The sequence below is a fragment of the Hylobates moloch genome, unplaced genomic scaffold, assembly GCF_009828535.3.
Source record: "Hylobates moloch isolate HMO894 unplaced genomic scaffold, HMol_V3 SCAFFOLD_2, whole genome shotgun sequence".
Classification (NCBI taxonomy): Eukaryota; Metazoa; Chordata; class Mammalia; order Primates; family Hylobatidae; genus Hylobates; species Hylobates moloch.
This window is the reverse complement of record NW_026652277.1, coordinates 23174955-23202929: the sequence shown is the minus strand read 5'-3', so window position 1 is coordinate 23202929 and position 27975 is coordinate 23174955. Positions and strand designations below refer to the sequence as shown.

General features: G+C 41.4%; 1 long non-coding RNA gene across 1 annotated transcript in view; it reads right to left on the bottom strand.

The window, feature by feature from the left end:
- The window catches only part of LOC131382108 (uncharacterized), a 44808-nt gene that overhangs the window by 4200 nt on the left and 12633 nt on the right, over positions 1 to 27975 (bottom strand). Inside the window, exons 3-4 of the long non-coding RNA XR_009211279.1 lie at positions 14405 to 14486; positions 13934 to 13991 (exon numbers count right to left, since the gene is read on the bottom strand). This is a non-coding gene — a long non-coding RNA (uncharacterized LOC131382108). The remainder of the gene's footprint in view (positions 1 to 13933; positions 13992 to 14404; positions 14487 to 27975) is intronic.

Here is a 27975-nt window from a genome sequence, read left to right as displayed (position 1 = left end):
GTTACATGGCAACATCAGGAAGTTACCCTCTATGGTCTAAAAAGTGGAGGAGCCCTGAGTTCTGGGAATTGCCCAGCCTTTTCTTAGAAAACTCAAGAATAATCTATCCTTTGTTTGACATAGAATCAAGAAATAGGGCCTGGCACACAGCGGCTCATGCCTATTATCCCAGAACTTTGGGAGGCTGAGGCAGGCAGATCACTTGAGATCAGGAGTTCGAGACCAGCTTGACCACCATGGTGAAACCCTGTCTCTACTAAACATACAAAAATTAGCTGGGCGTAGTGGCACACGCCTTTGGTCCCAGCTACTCAGGAGGCTGAGGCAGGAGAATTGCTTGAACTTGGGAGGTGGAGACGGCAGTGAGCTGAGATCGTGCCACTGCACTCCAGCCTGGGCGACAAAGAGAGAAAAAGAAAAAAATGCAAGACCGGAGGGGAGGGGAGGGGTGGGGAGGGGAAGGGAGGGGAAGGGAAGGGGAAGGAAAGGGAGGGGAAGGGAGGGGGAGGGAGGGGAAGGGAGGGGGAGGGAGGGAAAGGGAGGGGAAGGGAAGGGAAGGGAAGGGAGATAAACATAGCCAACCAGCAGCCCTTGGGGCTGCTCTGCCTAAGGAGTAGCCACTCTTATTCCTTTACTGTCTTAATAAACTTGCTTTCACTATACTCTATGGATTCACCTTTAATTATTTCTTGCAAAAGATCCAGGAACCCTCTCTTGGGATCTGGATCAGGACCCTGATATGGTTTGGCTGGGTCCCCACCCAAATCTCATCTTAAATTTTAGCTCCTATAATTCCCTCATGTTGTGGGAGGGACCCAGTAGGAGATAATTGAATCATGGAGGGGGGTTCCCCCATCCTGTTCTTGTGGTAGTTAATAAGTCTCACAAGATCTGATGGTTTTATAAGGGGAAACCCCTTTTGCTTGGCTCTCATTCTCTTCTCGTCTGCCTGCATGTGAGACGTGCCTTTCACCTTCCACCATGATTGTGAGGCCTCACAAGCCACATGGAACTGTGAGTCCATTAAACCTCTTTCTTTTGTAAATTGCCCAGTCTCAGGTACGTCTTTATCAGCAGTGTAAAAATGGACAAGCACAAACCCGTTTTCAGTAACAATACTAGGAACACTGAGTATGCTCAGACACACACAACATCGTTCACCCCATCAAGGAAGCAAGAGGCCCCAGAGAAGGATATGTTATAGGTGAACCCTGCAGTTTTCTAAAAACAGTCAGGAGTTGGGCTGCTAAGTAAGCACCATAAGAAAGATGAATTTAATTGTTTCCACAGTAGACTCGTGACCTTGAAAATGTTTTAGGGGTGACCACAAAAGACACTGCCCCTCTTATCCTGACTTTGAGGCATTTGGGGAAAAAGAAAATAAATAGTCCCATTTAAGAGAGTCTCAAGTTGAGTCGAGGAGGAGAGGGAAGCAATACGGGATAGTTTGAGGCTGAAGAGGACACACTGATTACAGAACAGAAGCTCTGGAGGCCACAGGAAAGGCTGAAGCCCATGGGAGAGAGGCTCTCCTTGCCTGTGTGGGGCAATGAGAGCTGCAAGAAGGGAGGTGTGAAAGAAAAATAAATCTTGGACTCCCAAAATCACTAAGCTAAAGAGAAAATTTAAGCTGGGAACTGCTTAGAGCAAACCTGCTTACTGTTCTATTCAAAGCCTTCCTCTGCTTACTGAGATAAATGCATATCTAATTGCCTCTTATGGAAAGGCCAATCAGAAACTCAAAAGAATGCAACCATTGGCCAGGCGCAGTGGCTCACACTTGTAATCCCAGCACTTTGGGAGGCTGAGGCAGGTGGATCACTTGAGGACAGGAGTTCAAGACCAGCTGGCCAACGTGGTGAAATCCTGTCTCTACTAAAAATACAAAAAATTAGCTGGGCGTGGTGGCAGGCACCTGTAATCCCAAGCTACTCAGGAGGCTGAGGCAGGAGAATTGCTTGAATCCAGGAGGCGGAGGTTGCAGTCAGCTGATCATGCCATTGCAATCCAGCCTGGGCAACAAGAGTGAAACTCTGTCTCAAAAACAAACAAACAAAAAAAGAATGCAACCATTTTTCTGGACCAAACCAAGTTCATCTTACATATATTGATTTATGTCTCATGTTACTCTAAAATGTATAAAACCAAGCTGTGCCCTGAACACCTTGGGCACATGTCATCGGGACCTCCTAAGGCTGTGTCATGGGCACACATTCTTAACTTTGGCAAAATAAGCTTCCTAAATTGACTGAGACCTATCTCAGATATTTGGGGTTCACAGGACGTGACAGAGATCACAGTCAATTGCAGGAGCTGCAATTCAGACAGAGGCCAACACAAACAGGATGAGAAGCCTGCTGGGTGCCTCCCTGGTATAAAGAGGTCACCTATAGAAGTGGCTTATTAGGCCCGCCTGGAAGAAGAGCCTAGTGATTTCTTGTGTGGCCGGGTTCCTTTCCCTGAGCTGGCTGCTGCCGGCAGCTGAGGCACCAGGTCTGGAATCCGAGAATTCAGAATGAATGAGCAGGGGTCCTGGGGCTCTTCACTCACTTAAGGGTTCTCATTTTGTTGCGGTCTTTCTGCTCCTTAGCTCAGCGAAGTCCAAGTTCTTGTCAGAAGAATTAGACATGTGGACACTGGAGAGTGAGTGGAGTAGAATTTATTAAGCAAAAGGAAAATTCTCAGCAGAGTGGGGACATTGTGGGTAGGAGGGACGTGGTTCCCCTACCCAAAGGTGGGAAAAGTTCCTGCTGTGTGCCTGGGTCGGGGGTCTTTTATGACTCAGCATGGGGAGTGCATGCTGACGGGTTTGTGCATATGCAAAAAAGGTTGAAGCAAAGACACCACCCAAAGGTGGGCACGACAGTGTAGAAAACCAATTAGGAAAGGATAGGTATGTGTAAAATAGATGAAGGGTGGGGTCAATCAGAGGAAAGCACACCAAACGGGAAGATAAGCTGTCAATCCCATTTTGAGGATTTAACTTGTAGCTTGGCTTTCAGGTTTCAAATTGTCTTCAGCTTGGAGGTAAAGTTTTACTGGGGACCTGCCCCTAACCGCTTAGGCATTTGGCTGCCTCCTGTCGCTCTCAGTCAACCCCCGTATTTCTCCAGGAACCAGTCCTGTTCTGAATGCACACATTCTTTCCCAAGGTATCTTAATACCAACCCAGCTGTCTTGCTCTGGGGTAGAGTCTAAGGGTCCCCAAAACACGATGCACAACAGAATATCCTCAGAAACTTAAACTATGCAGATGCTCAGGCCCCACCCCAAATCTACTGATTAAAGATCTCAGCAGGACAAGCCTAGGAATCTGAATTTGGAGATACCTACCTGCCTCCTTTTCCCTCCAAAATTTTGATACTTGGACCAAGCACCAAAGTTTGGAAATAGTGTATAAGAAGCCAGTGGAGGCTGGGTGTGATGGCTCAAGCCTGTAATCCCAGCACTTTAGGAGATCGAGGCAGGCACATCAAGAAGTCAGGAGTTTGAGACCAGCTTGGCCAACATGGTGAAACCCCATCTCTACTAAAAATACAAAAATTAGCCAAGCGTGGAGGCACATGCCTGTAATACCAGCTATTCAGAAGGCTGAGGCAGGAGAACTGCTTGAACCAGGGAAGTGAAGGTTGCAGTGAGCAGAGATCGCACCACTGCACTCCAGCCTGGGCAACAGAGCGAGACCCTGTTTTGAAAACAAAACAAAACAAGAAGCCAGTGGATCTCTTTAAGGGGCCTTTAAAAGAAGTGGGATAAAGCCCCTTTGCAACTCCACCAGTTTCAGAATTATCTTAGACTTTTGTTAATATGTAGATGATTCACTGTTTTCCAGGACCCTGTGGGCGGGACACCCAGATGTCTCTGAAATACTGATAATCTGAGAAACACTGCTTTCAGGTGGTATTTTCTAAACTAAAGAAATCTGAAGAATTCCAGGACACTTGCTGAACATAAACATTTCGTCTCCCCCACACTTTTTCAGGCCAACCCAAATAGAATCTTCAGAGAGGGATCTGGAAACCTTCAAATTTAACAAGCCCTCTCAGGTGATTTTTATCATTAGGCAGATTAGGAAGCACTGCTTGAAGCCAGTAATTGCTCACATTTACTGAACACACACTGTGTGCAGGGCAGTGTTCTAAGTGCTTTTCTGTGTATTTATTCATTTACTCTTAACAACAACCCCACGCACTACTGTATCAGCTTCATTTCACAAAGTAACTGCTTCTTTCCTCACAAATCCATGAAGGATGAATTTTGCCATTTGACTTTCAGGGTCATCTCCTTTTACATATCCATAGTCCCTTAAATTATTATAGATTCTGAGCCTCTCTTGCCTAGAGATTAAGCACTGACTTGGAGTTCTCTGCATTTTACAAAGTACACCACAAAGTTCTTTGCATACATGTGGAGCTCCATACATATTGTTTCTTCTAAGAACTCAAAGGGGGCTGGGCATGGTGGCTCATGTCTGTCATCCCAGCACATTGGGAGGCTGAGGAGGGAGGATTGCTTGAGCTCAGGAGTTTGAGACAAGCCTGGGCAATATAGTGAGACCTCGTCTCCAAATAAATAAATAAAACTTAGCCAGGCATGGCGGCATATGCCTGTAGTCCCAGCTACTCAGGAGGCTGAGATGGGAGGGTTGATTGAGCCCAGAAGGTTGAGGCTGCAGTGAGCCATGATCATGCCACTGTACTCAAGCCTGGGCAGCAGAATAAGATCCTGTCTCAAAGGAAAAAAGAAAAAAGAAAGAAAGAAAGAGAGAGAGAGGAAAGAAAGAAAGAAAGAAAGAAAGAAAGAAAGAAAGAAAGAAAGAAAGGGAGGAAGGAAGGAAGGAAGGAAGGAGAAAAAAAAAGAAAGAAAAAAAAAAAAAAAAAAAAGGAAGGAAAAAAAGAAGAAGGAGAAAAAAAAGGAAGAAGGAAAAAGAAAGAAAAAGAAGAGGAGGAGGGAAGAAGAAGAAAGGAAAAGAAAGAAAGAAAGAAAGAAAAAAAGAAAGGAAGAAGAAGAAAGGAAAAAAAAAAAGAAAAGTCACAAAGTCTTGCGTTTTTGTCTGGTGCACTTGGCCGTGTCAAATTCTACCTTGATTTTGAAAGTGAGACAGAATGGGTATAGAACTGCTACTGAAGCAGGGCCTTTTGATTACCTTTGGCTGAGAACCCCAGGAAAAGGAAAACAGAAATATCATCTGGTTTGGCTGGCTCTCCTAGCCCTGATCCTGGCTGGGGAAGAGGATTTCAGTTCACAAGAGAAAGGTAATGGATATTTCCAGTTTCCTATCACACCCCTCCTTCTACTTGCTTATCCACATTTTAATCAGCCTTCTGAGACTAATAGTTTCCAGTTTACTAAAAGCCCATGCTCATCTTTCCCTTTCTAATGCCTTTTACGCTTTCCTGGACTTTACAATTTGCACATTTTATACTTTTCTCATCTCTGACTATTCAATAGCACAAAGCTAACACTTTCAAGTTTTGTTTCATTCATTGCCACTCGAGGGACACTCAGAACAAATGGGTATGCTAACAATTTTCTTATCAGGCGTCATTCTAAGTCCTTCAACATGGGGAAGCTCTTCCTTGTTCTGTAATTCAAAACTACGCTATTGAAACTTAAAATACTCATTAAGCATCTATAATCGTTCACGTTTTTCTACTTGATCCTACTACACTGGGGGAAGAAAAGGTACCAGTATCTCCATTTGTTTTTTCTCAAGACTCAATGAGGTTAGTAATTTGCCTGAAGTCACTCATTTGGGTGAGGGGGAAAAAAAAGCAAGATTTGAAGATATGTCTGACTTCAAAGTCTATGCTCTTTCCATCATATTGTAATACTCAGTGTTCAAGCTCTTTTGTTCATTGTTTTATGTATTTATGTGTTATTGCCTCAACAGATATAAAAATATGTGGGCTGGGTGCAGTGGCTCACGCCTGTAATCCCAGCATTTTGTAAGGTTGAGGCAGCTGGATCACAAGGTCAGGAATTCAAGACTAGCCTAGCCAAGATGTTGAAATCCTGTCTCTTCTAAAATTACAAAAATTAGCCAGGTGCGGTGGCAGGCGCCTGTAGTCCCAGGTACTCAGGAGGCTGAGGCAGGAAAATCGCTTGAACCCGAGTGGCAGAGGTTGCAGTGAGCCAAGGTCGTGCCACTGCACTCCAGCCTGGGTGACAGAGTAAGACTCTGTCAAAAAAAAAAAGAAAAGAAAATCATGTGTACAGGAGATAGGTAGTGCTTCTTTGTACTGGCTATATGAAGCTCTTGGTAGAAATGACATAAGAATACATGAGGGCTTCTCTCCCTGGCCAAACCAACCTCTTTAAATCATCTCTTGAAGCTTCCAAATCAAAAACCTGCTCAACCAAATTGACTTTTCAGAGTTCTTATATCAGAATCATAAACCATTCGGTGGTATCTCTGGAATATAGGACTGCTGCTTAGGCGATCTCAGTTTCATTTGTTCCTGGAGATTTCATACCCTGTGCAACCTCCTTGCACGGTGCATCTCCGTGCAGTAGAAAATTGACTCCAGGGACATTGGAGCTGTATTCTTACCAACAATTGGATCATTCAACACAGGGAAAGCTTTTCCTTGTGCTATACATTGAAAATTACTCACTTGGAACTTAATAAAGTTATGTCAGGGCACCTTTGCTTAATATTTAATAGGTCTATACGTTCTCTTATCTGTCTTGCATATCCAATAGTATTCCTCTGTTCAGTAATTTCACCATAGAATGGATGAAATGGCACTGATTTGTAGACCATTTCCAAAATTTCAGGTAAACATTTTTAAAAAGGTAAATGCAGTTAGGTGGAAGGAATAAGTTCTACTATTCAGTAGCAGAGTAGGGTGACTATAGTTAACAACAATGCATTATATATTTCAAAATAGCTAGAAGAGAGGACTTGAAATGTTCCCAACACATAGAAATGATAAATACTCAAAGTATTTATCATCGATGAACACCCCAAATACCCTGACTTAGTCATTACACAATTTAAGCATGTAACAAAATATCACATGCACCCCATAAATATATACAAATGTTATAAAGTATCAGTTATTAAAAGGGGTATATAAATGTGTGTTCTCTACCTTAGCAATCATTATAAGATCATCTTTCATCTAAGAAAAACATACGTAGGTTCAGATCGAGTTCAGGTTCTCTGTTCACTCAACTGCTAGTTTCTCAACCTACACAACATGAACCTGCTGGCTTTTCTCCCTTGCCACCACATTTACCCTGATTCAGGCCACCATTCTTTCTTGCCCTGACTATTGCAATAACCCCTTAACTCTTGCCTTACTGCAGCATATTCTTGGCCAGCACGGTGATATTTTTAGACAGCAAAACAAATGTTGTATTTGTTTATTTCAGACGTTTCACCAAGTTTGATGACAATAATGTCCAAACTCCTTGTCATGACCTACGAGACCCTACAGAACCTGGCCCCTGCCCACATCTCCAGCACATAAATATTTGTTGAATGGATATGTTTGTCTGTTCTCATGCTGCTAATAAGGATATACCTGAGATCGGGTAATTTATAAAGGAAAGAGGTTTCATAGACTCACATTTCCAATTGGCTGGGGAGGCCTCACAATCATGGTAGAAAGTGAATGAAGGGCAAGGATACATCTTATACAGCAGTAGGCAAAAGGGTGTGTTCAGGGAAACTGCCCTTTTTAAAACCACCAGATCTCATGAGACTTCCTCACTATCATGGAACAGCATGGGGAAAAACCTGCCCCTATGATTCAATTACCTCCCACCAGATCCCTCCCATGACACCCAGGGATTATGGGAGCTACAATTCAAGATGAGATTTGGGTGGGGACACAGCCAAACCATATCAATGAATAAATGAATAACGCCTTTCTTAATTTTTAAGATACATACTGGCTTCACAAAAACCATATTGCTAAAATATAACAAATGTATCATTGTGTATTCATCTGGATGGCAACTAATTGGTAACTGATACAGGCAAACATGTTTCTTATGGAGCTCTATATCTGCTGTGTTCAAAAAAAGAAAGTTCAGCTTCATCCTACCCACTCCCATAGGCTTTTTGTAAAAGACTCTTACTTTTTCTTCCTTGGTTGACTGACAACTAATAAGACAAAATCCTACAATTATATCTATAATAATTAGCCAACTAGTATATGCTAAATATACTAGTTATATATTTCAAAATAGCTAGAAGAGAGGTATTTGTACTAAGGATCATCAGTTGGCTGATTCCTATTAAACTCAATCAAGTGGTAGCAGCTGTTCTGATAATAACAGATTTAATTGTCAGTTAATAATTATATGAATTAGAGATTCTCTTAAATTCATACAAAAGGTATTTTTAAAAGAACCTGCTTTTGGTCAGTGTGCAAATGGGTAGATTTTTAAAAATCTGCTTTTAGGCCAAGTGCAGTGGCTCATGTCTATAATCCCAGCACTTTGGGAGGAGGCAGGAAGATCCCTTGAGCCTAGGAATCAAGACCAGCCTGGGCAACACAGCAAGACCTCATCTCTAATAAAAATTAAAATAAAGAATTAGCTGGGCATGGTGGTGTGAACTGTAGTCTCAGCTACTCAGGAGGCTGAGGTGGGAGGATTGCTTGAGACCTGGAGTTCAAGCTTACAGTGAACTATGACTGCACCACTGAACTCCAGCCTAGGCAACAGAGTAAGACCTTGTTTCAATCAATCAATCAATCAGTAGATAAAAATCTGCTTTTGGGATTTAAGTGACCAACCATTGCTTATTATTTTGTTAGGCTTACTACCCCTTTGATCTACTAACAATGCCTAATGAAGTCAATAGTCAGTAATGAATCAGGCATGATCTATGAATAGTTGACAAACATTAAGCAGTTAATGGATTTCAGGTAAATGACAGGCAGGCTTATTAATATGCTGATTCTATTCTGGGAACCCTCATTAGAAGATAACTGCTTCATTTTCACAATGTCAAACTTGCTTCCAATGGATAAATTATCATGATACAAAAATAGACTGTAGATAAAGCCTTCGATTCTACTTGGGCAAATCCAAGAATAACATAAGAGTGTTACTTAAACTTACATTTAGAAAAGTCAAAGATTTTAAGGGAAAATATATAATTAGTTTGAAAACATAGACTATTTTTCTAGATTTATTTATTGATTTATTGATTTATTTTACCTATCACTTACGCAACAAATACTTATTTACACTGGTCAGGCATGAAAGAGTTTTCTAGATTCTAGAAGCAGACTCTCCAAATCATGCTAAAGGCTCACACTGAGCTCTCAATCAAACCATGATATATTTTCATGATCCAGTAAGAGGTGTCATCCATAATTTCCTTTATTTCTATTTTGTTTATAAGACTAGCCCAAATCTTACTGTGTCTCAATTAGTCTGAAACTCCAACTTCACATGTATTATCAGTCAGCTAGATTATCTCTCAAAAGCAAATGAAAAAAAAAAATAGTCCTGTTTCCCAGAGATTTTTTTCTTTTTTTGAGACAGGGTCTCACTCTGTTGCCCAGGCTGGAGTACAGTGATGCAATCATAGTTAATAGCAACCTTGAACTCTTGGGCTCAAACAGTCCTCCCACTTCAGCCTCCCAAGTAGCTGGGACTACAGGCGGGTGCCAACACACCTGGCAATTTATTTTTATTTTTGTGGAAACGAGGTCTCACTATCTTGCCCAGGCTTGTCCCAAACTCCTGGCTTCAAACAATCTCCCCACCTTGGCCTCCCAAAATGCTGAGATTACAGGCGTGGGCCACCATGTTCAACCTCAGAGATTTTTAATGTACACCAAAAGTAAATCCAAATGCTTACATATTTTAACATGATTAGAAACAATCATTTAATTCCCTACCCTCAAAATATAATATTCTTATCAATATAATCCGAATGGTTCAAGTGCACAGAATCAGCAAATACATACAGAACAATGAGGCAAATTTACATTAATGTGTTTTATTGTATCAAAGGAGAGTCACAGAGCTTCACCACACTCTAATCAGCCCAGGAAATGCATCATTAAAAGGAAAAATCCTTCATTCCGATGACTTTGAGATAGCGAAAAGAAAAAAAAAAAAAAAAAAAAAAAAAAAAGGAAAAGAAAACAAAAGAAAAATAAAAGTTTAGATATCAGGCTTAGCTCATTGATACCTTTGGAAATGGCTTATTTTCAAGTTGAAAATCCCCTGATTTGAACATAAATCTTCGCTGGACACGGTGGCTCACACCTGTAATCCCAGCACTTTGGAAGGCTGAGGCAACCAGCCTGGCCAACATGGCGAAATCCCATCTCTACTAAAAATATAAAAATTCGCCAGGTATGGTGGAACACGCCTGTAATCGTAGCTACTCAGGAGGCTGAGACACAAGAATCGCTTGAACCCAGGAGGCGGAGGTTGTAGTGAGCTGAGATTGCACCACTGCACTCCAGCCTGGGCGACAGAGTGAGACTCTCAATTAAAAAAAAAAAAGAAAAAAAAAAACCACAAAGAAAATAAATCTTACCATTATTTAAGGAGATTTTTTAAAAAATAGTTACTGTGTAAGGGAATGTCTTCAAAAAACAAACAAACAAACAAACTAAAGCCTAATCTGGCTCTTTAAAAAAAAAAAAAAAAGGCAAAGAAATAAAAGGATGAAATATATTCTATAGGCCACAAGAAACTTGGGCATAAATTAAGTAGTTCATAAAAACTGAGGCAAAGACTTCAAAAATAATACTCTCTCATATAGGGATAAAATGCCCTAGGCATAAAGGGTTATGTGTAAAACTGTGTAAGTTAACTTTCATAATGTTGTAATTTCTCCTTCTCCAAAATCCATTCTCTATTATGTTTAAATGTTGTTATGCTGAAACTTAAACTTGATGAGGTATATAGAGTAGATTAAGACAGCCTCTTCTTTCCTCCCAAATTCAATTTAGTGAATTTAAACCATTGGTGCCTAATGGAATTGTGTGCTGGCTCAAACTTTTTACTCAGGTCAATTTTTTTTTTTTTAATTTTTAGAGACAGGGTCTTGCTTTGCTGCCTAGACTGGAGTGCATTGGTGTGATCACAGTTCACTATAGCCTCCAATTCCTGGGCTCGAGCAACCCTCCTGCCTCAGCCTCTCAAGTAGCTAGGATTACAGGCACATGCCACCACACCTGGCTAATTTTTTTACTTTTTATTTTTTGTAGAGTCTTGCTGGTTGCCCAGGCTGGTTTCAAACTCCTGGCCTCAAGCAATCCTCCTACCTCAGCCTCCCAAAATCCTGAGATTACAGATGGGAGCCATGGCACCCAGCCTCAAGCCAACGTTTTTAACGTAATTTTTTTACAAAGCTTACAGTTTAAAATGTATTTATCACAAATTACTATAAGAAATTTTGTTACTAACAATTATTTCAAATTCAAAGAAAATAACCCCCAGGGTGAACGAGGGCTTTATTCATTTTTGCTATTCATTATTATTTCACTATTACTCACCAACCTAGTTAAATTTTTCCTATATGTTAGAAAAAAAAAAAAAAGAAAAAGAAAATGGCCAGACACAGTGGCTTACGCCTGTAATCCCAACACTTTGGGGGGCTAGGTGGCAGATCACCTGAGGTCGAGAGTTGGAGACCAGCCTGGCCAACATGGAGAAACTCCATCTCTACTAAAAATGCAAAATTAGCCGGGCGTGGTGGCGCATGCCTGTAATCCTAATTACTCAGGACACTGAGGCAGGAGAATCGCTTGAACCGGGAGTCAGAGGTTGTGATGAACCGAGATTGCACCACTGCCCTCCAGCCTGCGTGAAAAGAGCGAAACTCCGTCTCAAAAAAAAACAGTATGTTTCGTTTGACTGAAGTCCGTATTTATACAATAGATTTTCCTTCATTTCTAGATTTTGAGGTGTCAAAAGCACCCGGATTGCTAGCTGGAAAGATTCTTTAGAGTCTAGTCATTACTTACTCCCAGTCTAGGGAATTGCTTGGGGATGAAGGTCATTCCTGACTATTAAGGTACATCTTGCATTAATTAGAATTTATTTAATGGCAAGAATCCCAACAACAGAAGTTTATTCCTGCAATTTAGGGCACTCAAAACACTAAATGACTATGAAATTTTAAAGCATCTTAATGCCTTATCTTCATTTTTATTCTAATCTCAAACTGGAAAATTCAAATTTCTTGAAAGATTATTTACAGATGGTCAGCGGTGTGCTGGATAATGTTTAAAAGCAGCTCTGTATAAGAGGAGGAAGAGGGGAAGAAAGAGAGAGCAGAGGCTCTGATTTGTAGCATTACCAAATACCATGGTGTAAATATTCCCACTGTGGATGGTTTCCAGCTACCAATGTGACAGTAAATGCAGTGATGAAAATGAATGCTCAGTAGGCCACCATTCTAGAGTATTTCCACCACACAGATGCAACAGACATAAATCAACACAAGAACATGTATGATAGTAAAATAAAGCAAATAATTAGGAAGTTTTGACTATAGTATTTATTGCTTTTGTTTTTAATAGTTTATATTATGTAATTTTTAATAATAACTGTGTTTAAAAACCTCATTAAATTCCTGACAATTTAGCAAGTAGCACTCATGAGCCAGTAAGAGCAGACTCCAGCACATTACTGCTGTGTTAGTAGTTTCTTTCCTTTGGTGTGTTTTATTTTTATTTTTTTAAATTTTTCCTAAAATCTTAAATAGGATACTTTCTTCATGCCTTGTTTTCTTTTTTCTTTTCTTTCTTTCTTTCTTTTTTTTTTTGGACACAGAGTCTGAATCTATCACCCAGGCTGGAGTGCAATCTCAGCTCACTACAACCTCCACCTCCTGGGTTCAAGAGACTCTTGTGCCTCAGCCTCTGGAATAGCTGGGATTACATGCCCATGCCACCATGCCTGGCTGGTTTTTCTGTTTTTTTATTAGAGATGGGGGTCTCACTATGTTACTAAGGCTGATCTCGAACTCCTGGCCTCCAGTGTTCCATCTGCCTCGGTCTCCCAAAGTGCTGAGTCACCATGCCAGCCTCCTTTTTGTTTTCTTTCTTACCAAGACCATTAAGAATTTTTTCATGTGAACAGTTTTTGCTGCATACCATGGAGATTTTTTTTTAAGTTTTTTACATTGATTTTATAATGATCTGTATTATTGACCAAATGCTATTTGGGAACATTTATGGGTTTTGTCTTTTATTTATTTTTTATTTCTGAATTACACTGTTTTCTTTAAACTTATTAATTCCTAGATTTACTGCTGTGTGATTTGAGAATATAGCCTACGTAATTTTTACTTACTCTTTGTCAATATTTTATTATGATATACTTTTGTTAGTAATAAGAATAACAAAATTTGCAACTTACAGAGTCTATCTCAGAAGCATTCTATCCCCTTTAATGCTCTCGAGAATGTGATATGTCCTGTCTTAGCTCAGAATATGAAGGAACAAAACCTGAAGCTAAGCCTCTTTGCAATCCTTTATTGGAGGGGAGTACAATCTCAGGGCAGAAAGAGTAGGAAGCAAGGAAGTGAAGGAGGAAAGGAAGGAAAGCTTCCAAGACAGTTGCTGGGTCACACAGGCCTTCTCCAGGGAAAGCATATAGAACCAGTGCACCACAGAATACAGTGGTCCCCTCTTATCTTTGAGGGATGCATTCCAAGACCCAGGTGGATGCCTGAAACCTCAAATACTACCAAACCCTACATTCACTGTTTTTTCCCATACGTCCCTATGAGTTTAATTTATAAAATTCAGCACAGTAAGACAGCAGTTCCCAACCTCTTTGGCATCAGGGACCGGTTTTGTGGAAGACAAGTTTTCCATGAACCATGGTGGGAGGTGGGGGATGGTTTCAGGATGATTCAAGTGCATTGCATTTATTGTGCATTTTATTTCTAATATTATTACACTGTAATATATAATGAAGTAATTATACAACTCACCATAATGTAGAATCAGTGGGGGTCCTGAGCTTGTTTTCCTGCAACTAGATGGTCCCATCTGGGGGTCATGGGAAACAGTGACAGATCATCAGGCATTAGATTCTCATAAAGAGTGTGCAACCCACATCCCTCGCATGCTCAGTTTAGAGTAGGGTTCGTGGTCCTGTGAGAACCTAATGCCGCCACTGATCTGACAGGAGGTGGAGCTCAGGTGGGAATGCGAGTGATGGGGAGCAGCTGTAAATACAGATGAAGCTTCACTTGCTCACCTGCCACTAACCTCCTGCTGTGTGGCCCAGTTCCTAACAGGCCAAGGACCAGTACCAGTTCATGGCCTGGGGATTGGGGACCCTTTCAGTAAGGGGTTAACAGCAATAACTATTAATAACATAGAACAGTTATAAAAATATACTGTGATAAAAGTTATGTGAATGTGGCCTCACTCAACATATCTTATGGTACTATACTCACCCAGTTTTGAACTGTGGTTGATCTTGGGTAACTGAAACCAAGGAGGGTGGAACCACAGATAAAGGGGGACTACTGTGGCCCACTAGGAAGGAAAAAAAGAGAGAAAGATTTGCTTGCTGGTTGTTTCTGTTCTATTTTCTAATCCCAAAGTTCACCCCAGTAGGTATTAATGCCCTATGGTAGATTGTTTGCAGAAATGGTCACGATAATTTCTCCCATCCCTGAACCCATGCTGGTCTTGGACTCCTGACCTCAGGTGATCCACCCGCCTCGACCTCCCAAAGGGCTGGGATTATAGGCATGAGCTACCACACCCAGCCCAGAATCCATCTTTTTGGTGAGTAAGAGAGGGATGGTTGCAGTAGGAGAGCTTCTTCATCATTGTTGCCAGGTATAATGTCTGTGCCAGGTGTGGTAGTGGAGATGTTTTCACCAGTGTAGTCCCTGCAGTGGTCTTTGGGTGTGGATCCTGGCAACGTGGCATAGAAGCCTGCATTCTCTGGCTCACCAGGAAAGTCCATGAACAACCTAAGAAGTCCGGGATCAATAAATTTCCTATCTGCTTAAACTAACTGTATGGATTCTGCTGTTTATAATTAAGAGTACCAAGGGAGATAGCTGGGTATAGAATCAAGGATTAGAAATCATTTTCCCTGAACATTTTGCAAAGCATTGTTCCATGGTCTTCTGGCTATAATGTTTCTGTTGAGAAGTCTGATGCCATTCGTTTTCTTAAGATTCTGGATATGACTTATTTTTCCTCTCTGAAAGCTTTGAGACTATTTTTTCTATCCCTAGTACTCTAAAATTCCTAGTTGAAAGCATGAGTCTCTTTGCATTCCTTGGGCTGCCACATCTGGTTGCGTAGGTTGTGCACTGCATCACTTTAGGGAGCCCTACTCCCATCTTAGTCCATAGATACAACTTGAATGACTGCACAAGATGGCCTTGTGGACACTCTGTGGGACCTTACAATCTGAAGATGACTGTCATTGAGCTCTCGGAAATCTTTTGCCCAATCCTTCCTCTCAACCAATTTTTTTTTTTTTTTTGAGACAAAGTTTCACCAAGGCTGGAGTGCAGTGGTGCAATCTCTGCTCACTGCAACCTCCACCTCCTGGGTTCAAGCGATTCTCCTGCCTCAGCCTCCTGAGTAGCTGGGATTACAAGTGCGCACCACCAAGCCCAACTAATTTTTGTATTTTTAGTAGAGATGGGGTTTTGCCATGTTGGCCATGCTGGTCTCAAACTCCTGACCTCAAGTGATCTGCTGGCCTCAGCCTCCCAAAGTGCTGGGATTACAGGCATGAGCTACCGTGCCTGGCCTCAACCAGTATCTTTGTTCTATCTCTGAAACACTTTAGTCACAAACTGGACTTCCTAGATTAATCTCCTCATTTTCTTATTTTGTCTCTATTTTCCATTCCTTGTTCCTTATTCCACTTTCTGAGAGATTTCCTCCACTTTATCTTCCAACCTTCTACTGAATATTTAACTTCAGCTATGCTATTTTTAATTTACAGAATTCATTTTTAAAAATAGAATTTTGTTCTCCAGGATCCAAGATCTTCTCTTGTTTCTCTGAAGATGTCAATTAGAGGTTTGTTTACTTTTTTCTTTTTTTAGATTTTCTTCCATTCTGTGTATTCTTTCTTTCCTTTCTCTTTCCTGTCCACTAGCTGTTTCTTTTTTATTTGTTTTTGTCTCTCTTTTGTTTTAGAGATGACATAAATGCCTCATGATTCATGGCACTGATATTTCAGAGAGGGCACTGAAAAGCTGATTGGAATCTGTGTGCGGGGGTCAAGGGGCTTCTCCACTGGTGGCTTCACTCTAATTGATCTGGTGTGGCTGTTTTGCTGAGGATCCCAACTGAGATACTCTGTGGTCTTTTCTGTTGGTCTGATCTGTTTCCCCAGAAAGAAATCTGCTGAGGACAGAGGAGTCACCTGGCATCAGCATTCTCAGACTTAAGTAAGGAGAAGTGTTGGGGCATGTGGCCTTACCTTTCAGCATGTAGTTTTTTCACTCAATGCCCAGTTTCAGTGCAGCAGCACATCCTTAGCCCTACACACACAGTCCAAAAGGTCAGAGTCTGTCTGGTTCTGCTGGAATAGGGAGGCTATTGTCATCTAGCTGTGTAGCCTAGGCAAAGGCATCCAAGGGCTTAACTACGTCTCCAAATTCCATTAACCTCAAGTGTACTGTCACCATCATGGGCAACCAAGAGCTTCCAGTTCTTTGCTGTCTCTGGGATTCAGCAGCATGAGGCTGCTTCTGGCTGTTTCCTGAGTCTGGTGAGGTTTTCAGCCCTTTGGTCTGCTATTCATAAGTCATTTCCACATTTTATTTGATTATTGTCATCTCTTTTCCCACTTTTTTTGTCCTTGTGGGATTATGATTTTTTTCCACCATTTTTTGGAAAGTATTTTGGGAAGTCGAGGTGGAAAACATATGCTGAATATACCATTATTTAAAATCTAATGTTCTTTCTATACTTTAAAAAACATATGGGAGGTCTACGGTGTGCTAGTCGCTTAACCTCTCCTCTTCCTCATTTATATGTCACAACAATGTAGCACCTACCTTATGGGATTATCCTGAGAATTAAATGAGGAAAAGCTGGTGAAGCACTGAGTTTATTATAATTGTGAAAACAATGGAAAATGAAGAGGTTCACAACATGTCGACCCAAAATATGCCACTTTGGTAGATTGATTATTTTGAGCTGAAAGAAACTGAAAATCAAGAAATGTAGGAAAAGTTCTTTACCTCCCACTCAACTACATAAAATAAAGCATACATTTCCGGTTTAATAAAGGACATTTACAATTATAAAATATCTATACCAGGAGGAGACCTATGCTGAGGCAACTCTGATCACCTGAGAAACTTATCCGCATAATAAGACAGCCTTTGTTCACCAAACACTTTCTCCCCTCACCTTCCCACAATTTGTCTCCACCACCCTCATGCCCCCAACCTTTATTTCTTTCTGTAGCTCAGGACGATTTATGCATCTCAATCATCTGGCCACTCCCTTGAGTCTAATTTTTGTGGGACTCCCATACAGATGTATGTAATTAAAATTGTTTTTCTACTTTTAATCTGTTTTATGTCAACTTGATTTATAGACCAGCCAAAGAACCTAAAATGGTAGAAGAAAGCATTTTTCTTCCCCTTCAGGACCAAACAATACATGGCAAACAGCATGGCAAAGCCACAGGAAAGATCACATTCTCTGGGATTAATAAATAACAATAGTCCTCAAAGTGTGGTCCTAGGACCCGCAGCATGAGCATCACCTGGAAGTTTGTTAGAAATGCAGATTCTTGGCCAAGCACAGTAGCTCACACCTGTGAGCTGCTTTGGTCCGAGACAGATCACTTACGGTCAGGAGTTCGAGACCTGCCTTGCCAACATGGTGAAACCCTACCTCTACTAAAAATACAAAAATTAGCTGGGTGCCGTGGCACTTGCCTGTAGTCCCAGCTACTCAGGAGGCTGAGGAAGGAGAATTACTTGAACCTAGGTGGCAGAGGCTGTAGTGAGCCGAGATTGCACCACTACACTCCAGCCTGGATGACAGAGTGAGACTCCATCTCCAAAAAAAAACAGAAATTCAGATTTTGGGCCAACCTCAGACCTACCACGACAGAAACTCTAGAAGTGGGGTCCTGCAATCTGTCCTGTAACAAGCAGCTCAGGAGCTCAGGTGATTCCGATGCCTGCTAAAGTCTGGGAACTGCTGATATAGAGACAAGGAAATGAACTCCTTCATTCCAGTTTGCTGGTTAGGGACCACCGTCAATCACTGGATATGTTTTGCATGCTGGGAAGAATAAGAACAACATTTAAATAAAAGCAGAGACATGTGGAGAGGTAACCCAGCAAAGAGACAGACTTGGAACATGGAAGACCTGTGTCTTAGCCTGTTTTGCTTTGCTATAAAGGAACACCTGAAGCTGGGTAATGTATAAAGAAGAGGTTTGTCTCATAGATCTGCAGGCTGTACAGAAAGCACGCCACCAGCACCTTCTTCTGTCAAGGACCCCAGGAAGCTTCCACTCATGGCAGAAGGTGAGGGGGTGGCAGGGGTGTCACATGGCAGAGAGGAAGCAATAGAGGGGAGGGAGGTGCCAGGCTCTTTTCAACAATCAGATCTCTTAGATGTACATATTTCAGTGTGCAAAACAATAAAAAATTTAAAAAGACAAAAGAAAAAACAATCAGATCTCATGGGAACTAACAGAGTGAGAACTCACTTGCATGAGATTGACACCAAGCCATTTATGAGGGATCTGCCCCCTTGACCCAGACACCTCCCACTGTAACTGCCCAAGGGGTTCACTTTGCCGGCTGCCTAGACAGAGCCGATTCATCAAGACAAGGGAATTGCAATCGAGAAAGAATAATTCACGCAGAGCCCACTGTGTGGGACACCGGAGGTTATTATCACTGAAATCAGTCTCCCAGAGCATTCGGGGAGCAGAGTTTTTAAGGATAACTTGGTGGGTGTGCGGAAGCCAGTGAGCCAGGAGTGCTGACTGGTCAGAGATGAAATTATAGGGAGTTGGAGCTGTCTTCCTGTGCTCAGTGAGTTCCTGGGTGGGGGCCACAAGATCAGATGAGCCAGTTTATTGATCTGGGTGGGGCCAGCTGATCCATCAAGTTCAGGGTCTGCAAAATATCTCAAGCACTGGTCTTAGAAGCAGTTTAGGGAGCGTCAGAATCCTGTAGCCTCTAGCTGCATGACTCCTAAACAATAGTTTCTAATTTTGTGGCTAATGTTAGGCTTACAAAGGCAATCTAGTCCCCAGGCAAGAAGGAAGTCTGGTTCTAGATCCCTGAGGAATCGCCACACTGACTTCCACAATGGTTGAACTAGTTTACAGTCCCACCAACAGTGTAAAAGTGTTCCTATTTCTCCACATCCTCTCCAGCACCTGTTGTTTCCTGATTTTTTAATGATGGCCATTCTAACTGGTGTGAGATGTATCTCACTGTGGTTTTGATTTGCATTTCTCTGATGGCCAGTGATGATGAGCATTTGGATCTAGAACTAGAAATACCATTTGACCCAGCCATCCCATTACTGGGTATATACCCAAAGGACTATAAATCATGCTGCTATAAAGACACATGCACACGTATGTTTATTGCGGCACTATTCACAACAGCAAAGAGTTGGAACCAACCCAAATGTCCAACAACGATAGACTGGATTAAGAAAATGTGGCACATATACACCATGGAATACTATGCAGCCATAAAAAATGATGAGTTCATATCCTTTGTAGGGACATGGATGAAATTGGAAAACATCATTCTCAGTAAACTATCGCAAGGACAAAAAACCAAACACCGCATGTTCTCACTCATAGATGGGAATTGAACAATGAGAACTCATGGACACAGGAAGGGGAACATCACACTCCGGGGACTGTTGTGGGGTTGGGGGAGGGGGGAGGGATAGCATTAGGAGATATACCTAATGCTAAATGACGAGTTAATGGGTCCAGGAAATCAACATGGCACATGGATACATATGTAACAAACCTGCACATTGTGCACATGTACCCTAAAACCTAAAGTATAATAAAAAAAAATAAAAAAAATAAAAAAAAAGAAGGAAGTCTGCTTTGGGAAAGGGCTATTACTGTCTTTGTTTAAATTATAAACTAACTTTCTCCCAAAGTTAGTTCAGCCTACGCCCAGGAATAAACAAGGACAGCTTGGAAGTTAGAAGCAAGATGGAGTCAGTTATGTTAGATCTCTCACCGTCTCAGTCATAATTTTGCAAAGGCGGTTTCACCACTAGGCCTCACCTGCAACATTTTGGGATCAAATTTCAACAGGAGATTTGGAGGGGTCAGATACTCAAACTACATCAACCTGATTCTAAGCCCTGAGGTCTTGGTTCCTGTAGTTTTCTCTTCCACTCTGTAAGCTATGCCAGGATCCCACTCAGCAACTTGGATCAATAAATTTCCAATCCTTATTTTGTTTGTTTTTACAAAGCCAGTTTCAATGAAGTTTCTGGCATTTGTACCCTAAAGAATCCTGAATAATTCCCCACTCTTCATCTTTAAGAAGCAGAGTGAAGCTGACCTTCCCCATAACGTTGTCTTCAGTAGCATTGGAGAGGTGGCCAAGGGCAGCTCTTAGGACCTGGCAATTGGCTCTTCCCCTGGAAGGTTCTACAATGCTCAGAATTCACTATCTTCCCTGCATATATATACATGTGTAAATATGGACTTATTTACATGTACAAGAATCAAATTGAATAAATTTATTTCATCTTGGCATTTCTTATCTGATGAGCACATCCATGTTCATGAAACCACCACATGGGGTTGGCAAGAATTGCACTCGGGGTTCTGGACAGAAATATAGTTATAATTAAGCATTCATCAGACTGCACTCAGGCTCACTTCCTTGTTGCTAAAAGTCACATGTCACTAGATCCTGACCATCTGCAACCCTGTTGTTCTTATAGCTAAGATCTCTGACATTAGGGTCGTAAGACTGTAAGAATTGATTTGTATCCCCATTGTTCCTATAGACAGGATCTCTGACATTAGATTCATAAGGCTTTTGTTTAAGGATTGCTTAAGATGTATTTCAGATCCATGAATTCCGGCAGCCAGTTTGAAGACTCACATAGAGGAATGAGATCAGCATGAGAATACAACTTCCTCATCTCCCTGTTCCATGACGCCCTGTGTTATTCAACCCATCAATGATCTCCACACTTTGGCCCACTCCAAAACCCTCAGAAACTCTAACCCCAAATTCCTTGCGGAGATAGACTTGAGATTTCTCCCCATCTCTTGGTTCACTGACCCTACGATTAAACCTGTTTCTCTGCTGCAACCCAGTGTCTTGATGTATTGACTTGCTGTATGTATCAGGCAACAAACCTATTATGGTTATGTTCATACTATTCATAATATTTATGATTTTATGAATTTTCCTCATACTTCTTATTCTTCATCTTCTCTCTCCTAATCTTTCTATATTTCACAGAGAATTTGCTCACTCACTGAGAGTCATAAGGTCTTCCTTAGTTCAAGCTTTCCTAAACCTAGCTGATCATCAAAACCACCTGGGGAGACTCAACTATATAATGACCATTTCCACTCCAGCGCTAAATCTCTTGGGGCCATTTTCTGCACGCGCGCGCGCATGCACATACACACACACACACACACACACACACACACACAGACACCCATACCCTACTGAAACTAATGGTCTCTATCTATGAGGGTTTTCATTGCCCTGAAAATTATAATGTTTTCTTAATACCAAGAATAACATCATATGCTTCCTTTTGGCAGTGAAATGTGAAAAACGAGTATTTATTTGTCGTACGAGTAATGTAGGAGGCTAAATATGCCATCCCAAATCCTCTTTAACATAAAGATAATTTTCAGCTGATTATTTTGAGAAACAGCAAACACAGAGAAGCTCTGAGGACAGAGCATAAGGTTTTTTTTGTAAGGGGAATTTACATCTATAACGGGAATCTCCATTTGTAAGGGTGCCTCTCTCTCTGTACCAGGAAGAGAAGGTTAACTCTTGTCAATGGAGAATGCACTGCCTTAAATCTGCATAACAAATCTTACCCTTGTTTACTATACCTTTCCTGGTCACCATCCCAAAACTTGCCTCCCCTGCTCAGAGGCCCCAAATCACTTTTCCTTTGTCATTATTATTAAAAGAAAAACTTCAGACAAATTAAAAAGAGTATGATTGAATAAAGAATGATTCCCCAATTGGGCAGCTCCGAGAACCAGAATAGGTTCAGAGCAACTCTGTTTGGTGTCATATGGTGGGATAATATTTATGGACAGAAAAAGAAAAGTGACATACAGAAAATGGAAGTGAGGTAGAAAAGCAGCCACGTTAGTTACAACTTATTTGTCTTATTTGAGCATGGTTTGAACAAATGGCCATCAGTGATTGGCCAAAACTCTGTGACTGGCTCAAGAGTAGGTTACAGTCTGTTTACACATCCAACTAGGTTACAGTTCCCTATTTTTGGAGAACTTTTAGTCCAAAGTTAAAAAATAAAAGGAGTTAGCTTTAACATCATTTAACCATATATAAGCCTAAATTCCATTTTTTTTGTTGTTTTTGTTTTGTTTTGCTTTGTTTTAGATGGAGTCTCACTGTGTCACCCAGGCTGGAGTGGAGTGGCGGGATGTTGGCTCACTGCAACCTCCACCTCCTGGTTTCAAGTGATTCTCCAGCCTCAGCCTCCTGAGTAGCTGGGACTGTAGGTGCATGCCACCATGCCCGGCTAATTTTCGTATTTTTAGTAGAGATGGGGTTTCACCATGTTAGCCAGGATGGTTTTGATCTCCTGACCTCATGATCCTCCCACCTCGGCTTCCCAAAGTGCTGGGATTACAGGCATGAACCACTGCACCTGGCGCTATAAGCCTAAATTCTAAACACTCCTTTGAGTTACTCATTTCTGGGTATTTCCTTGTGTTACACGTGCAAATACACATGTTGTTACCGGTGGCAAATCCAAGAGGTCTACAGCGAACTCAATCCTTGCCTCCTTGGAGGAAAGAATTCAGCCACAGGGCAGAAGTAGTTTCTAGGCAGAGGGAGAAACTGGGGCAAGTTTTAGAACAGGAGTGAGAGTTTATTATAAAGTTTTAGAGCAGGAATGAAAGGAAGTAAAGTTCAACTTGGAAGAGGGCCAAGACAGTGACTTGAATGATCCAAGCGTCCCATCCAGCCCTTGACTTGAGATTTTATACATTAGCATGGTTCCAGAGTTTTCATTTCTCCTCCCCTGATTTTTCCCTTGGGGTGGGCTGTCTGCATATGGGGTGGGCTGTCTGCATATGGGGTGGGCTGTCTGCATATGCAGTGGCCTGCTAGCACTTGGGAAGGGCCACATGCACGGTGTGTTTACTAAAGTTGTGCACGTGCTCATTCTAGGTATTTTTCTCTTACCAGTTAACAGTTAAGCATTCCTAGAGGACGGTCATTTACCAGCTGAACTCTGCCATTTTGCCTATTAGTGTGCATGTGTGAGCCCACTAGTCCAACTTTTGAGATCTTATCAGGAAACTGCTGATCATCAGCTTCAGGTGTGTTCTGTCTACTGGGAAACTGTCTTCCCCGGCACTGGCTGTGACCAAGTGTTATTTTAGAGAGACAGTTTAACAATGGCCTGACCATCACCTATGGTCACCTGACACTCCTAGGGCGTAGGGGTGGGTGGCTCTCCTGTCCTGCTCATGTCTGCCTAACTACCTACTGTAACTACGTTAACAAATTTCACTTGGTTTTCCTCTTATTAATCTCTTTTGTTACAAAGACTCAGCCAGGAATCCAGAAGGATGAAAGGAAGAAAGATTTTTCCTCTCTTCTAGTGACAAAATTAAAGCTGAGTTTTTGTCAACCTAAAGGGAAGAGGCTGTGGCACAAGACATAATTTAATGAGTTTTCTTGAGTCAAAATGAGGACAGTTGCCTGGAAAACTCAAAACCAAGTAACCTTGGATATCAGCTCATTGGGCCTTTGTTAGAAGCAAGATTTTAAAAGCAAAAAAGGGGAACAGGCCAGGTGCTGTGGCTCATGCCTGTAACCCCAGAACCTTGGGGAGACTGAGATGAGAGGATCACTTGAGGCCACAAGTTTGACACCAGCTTAGGCAACATAACAAGAACCTATTTCTACAAAAATAATAAGCACAATCGTAATAATAAAATTACCCAGGCATGGTGGTGCATGCCTGTAGTCACAGATACTTGGGTGGCTGAAACAGAAGGATCGTTCAAGCCCAGGAGTTCAAGGCTGAGGTGAGCTATGATTATGCCACTGCACTTCAGCCTGAGTGACAGAGTAAGATCCTGCCTCATAAAAAAAAAAAGTGTCCATTCTAAACATGTTTTTTTTTTTTTAAATCATTTCAACTTTTATTTTAGATTCAGGTGGTACATGTGCAGGTTTGTTACATGGGTACATTACATGATGCTGCAGTTTTGGTATAAACAATCCCTCACCCAAGTAGTGAGCACAGCAGCCAGTATTTAGTTAGTCAACCCTTGCCCCTCCCTCTCCCTCCCCACCAGTAGTCCCCAGTGTCTGCTGTCACCATCTTTATGTCCATGAGTACCCAACATTTAGCCTCCATGTGTAAGTGTGAACATGCGGTGTTTGGTTTTCTGTTCTTGAGCTAAACGTGGTTTTGATATTTTTAGGCCAGTTGAAACTATCAATAAAGGAAAATATGAATAAATGTTCAGAATGGAAACTTGTCAATACTCACTGTTTTCAAAAGTAGATATAATTTTCATATTTTGAAATAAAATCTTGATATTAAATACACCATTGCAAAAATATTAAGATAAAATATTTGCATGAATAAAGAAAAGCAAAACCTATTAATACATAATGATAAAGTACTAATGCCAGTGTTAAAATAAAAACTTGAGACAAATGAAATCAACAGAGCTTAACTGAGCAAAGAATGATTCATGAAGGGGGCAGGCCCCAGAATCAGAACATGTTCAGAAAGACTCTGTCATTACAACCAACAAGTAGTCAAACAACATTAATGGACAGAGAAAAGGAAATGAGGCACAGAAACAGTTCCATTGGTTGCAACTCAGTGCAGCCTTATTTGAACCTGGTTTAAACAGTTAACCACCTATGATTCGCTGAAACTCGGCTGCTCTGATTGGCTGAGACTCAGCTATTTACAAAATCATACTTATAAATTAGGCTTTCAATCTGTTTACATACTGAGTTAGATTGCAGTTTGTTACACAGAACTGGTATGGAGGCCTCTAAAGCCGAAATTTAGTTTGATTTAACACCAGTCTAATAATCAATATTAAAAGTAATCTGAAATTAGAATAACCATAAAACAGAAGTTCAGGATTAACCTGAAGGCAAAGTTATAAACCAGGTTAAATGCATATAAATTAGTCTTGTAATTCTAAAGATAATAATTATAGAAGTAGCTGACATTTACTGAATGCTAACTCTATGCTTGACATGTATTCATTATGTTATCTCTAATACAATCTTTATAATCACCCTCTGAAATGGAGTTTCAATAACTATTTCCATTATTCAAATGATGAAGCTGGGTTAAAGATATTAACTAACTTACCTAAGTTAGGTTAAGTTTGTACTTACCTAACTTACGTATACTCGTACAGTGTATACCTAATACAAGTATGGGACAGACACGGTGGCTCATGCCTGTAATCCTAGCATTTGGGGAGGCCGAGGCAGGCAGATCACATGAGGTCAGGAGTTTGAGACCAGCCTGGGCAACATGGTGAAAACCTGGCTCTACTAAAAATACAAAAAAATTTAGCTGGGCGTGGTGGTGGGTGCCTGTAGTTCCAGCTACTCCGGAAGCTGAGGCAGGACAATCACTTGAGCCTGGGAGGGGGAGGTTGCAGTGAGCCAAGATCATACCACTGCACTCCAGCCTGGGCAACAGAGCAAGACTCTGTCACAAAAACAAAACAAAACAAAACAAAACAAGTATCCTTGCACTAAGTGCTTTAGCCACAATTTGAATCCCAACCCGCTTGACTACAAAGACCTCTCTCATGAGTAAAATAATTTGGGAGCAAGATATGATCATTATAGCCTCCAATTACTAAGCATCTAATACCACACAGCTTGAGAGTTACATAGGGCTTAGCATAGTGCCTACTACCCTCCAGGCAGTCAATATTTGTTGAATGAATATTTACTTCCTACTTCCAAAAAGCATTTCCTTATATTGTTCTTAACTATTCAGCACATTGGTGTGGCTAGCCCAGGGTACATTCCCATCTAGATAAAATGAGAGTCGCAGTGACCGAGTTATTCTTCCTTGGCTCTCTTGGTTCAAGGTTCACGCAGACCACTCACTGCCTGTTTCTTCTGCCAGTGCATTGCTGCAGTAGTATACTGTTTGAATGAATTACAACTTTCTTCACATTAATCACTCTGATTAACTCCTATGAAGGTTGTGCTTGTAGTATAGCTCCTCTGACTACGCTAGGAAGTCCCCTTCTCCTCAACAAGGATGTTAGTGGCCCTTTCTTGGGGTAGGCTATCTTTACCCTTCTCTGCTCTGACCCATTTATGATGATTCTTTAATTTCAGAGGATTGGCCTCATCCTTAAATCCAAACTATAACCCTTATATGGAGCTTCTAGCCCACTATAATGGGCTGGGCTTTTTTGTTTGTTTGTTTTTTTCCTTTCCTTTTTCGAGAATTGGGGTGAGGCTTAGTCATTTACTTTTAAAGACTTAGTAAGTTAGTAAAGTAAAATGGGTGAATTAGTAAATATTAGAGAGGAACATCTAATTTTAAGCCAAGCAGATGACATACAATTATTCTAAAAGAAAAACAAGAAGGGTAGTGGAAAAGAAGGAAATTTAAAAATAGAGAAAGAGGAAGAGGACCAGCAAGAGCCTAAAGAAGCGAAATCTGTGAAACCTAAAAAGGAAAAGTTTTTACGTATTGTTCTTTCCGAAGAAAACGGGGTTTGTGTTGAAGGCCAGACTTTCAAGATGTTTCTGACATACTAAAGAACAAGTAAGAATGGAAAGGAGGCCGGGCACGGTGGCTCACACCTGTAATCCCAGCAGTTTTGGGGGCCCAGGTGGGCGGATCTCAGGGCAGGAAATTGAGAACATCTTGGCCAACATGGTGAAACCCCATCTCCTCTACTAAAAATACAAAAATTAGCTGGGCATGGTGGTGTGTGCCTGTAATCCTAGCTACTTGGGAGGCTGAGGCAGGAGAATCACTTGAACCCAGGAGGCAGAGGTTGCAGTGAGCCAAGATTACGCCATTGCACTCCAGCCAGGGTGACAAGAGCGAAACTCCATCTCAAAAAAAAAAAAAAAAAAAAGAAGAAGAATGAAAAGGAAAGGCCGGGTGCGGTGGCTCACGCCTGTAATCCCAGCACTTTGGGAGGCTGAGGCAGGTGGATCACCTGAGGTCAGGAAATCGAGACTATCCTAGCTAACACAGTGAAACCTCCTCTCTACTAAAACACAAAAAATTAGCCAGGTGTGGTGGCATGCACCTGTAGTCCTACTTACATGGGAGGCTGAGGCAGAAGAATCGCTTGAACCCAAGAGGCAGAGGTTGCAGAGCCGAGATCACGTCACTGCACTCCAGCCAGGGCGACAGAGCGAGACTCTGTCTCAAAAAAAAAAAAAAAAGAAAGGAAATAGAAAAGTAGCAGCCTTATCAAAATATAGAAGGTTCAGCAGCTGTGTACACCTGTTGAGAAGCTGATGGGAACCGGAATCCTAAATTATTGCCACAGTTAATTATACTTTTGTATCTTTTTATATCTTTGCCATGGGAAATGAGTTAATGTATATTTTATTCACTTTATTCCCAGATACTTCAATATTATGATATATTTTTCCTCTTAAAGATATTTTACGGCCAGGTGCAGTGGCTCATACCTGCAATCCTAGCACTTTGGGAGGCCAAGGCAGGAGGATTGCTTGAGGCCAGGAGTTCGAGATCACCCTAGGAAATATAGTAAAACCCCATCTCTACAAAAATT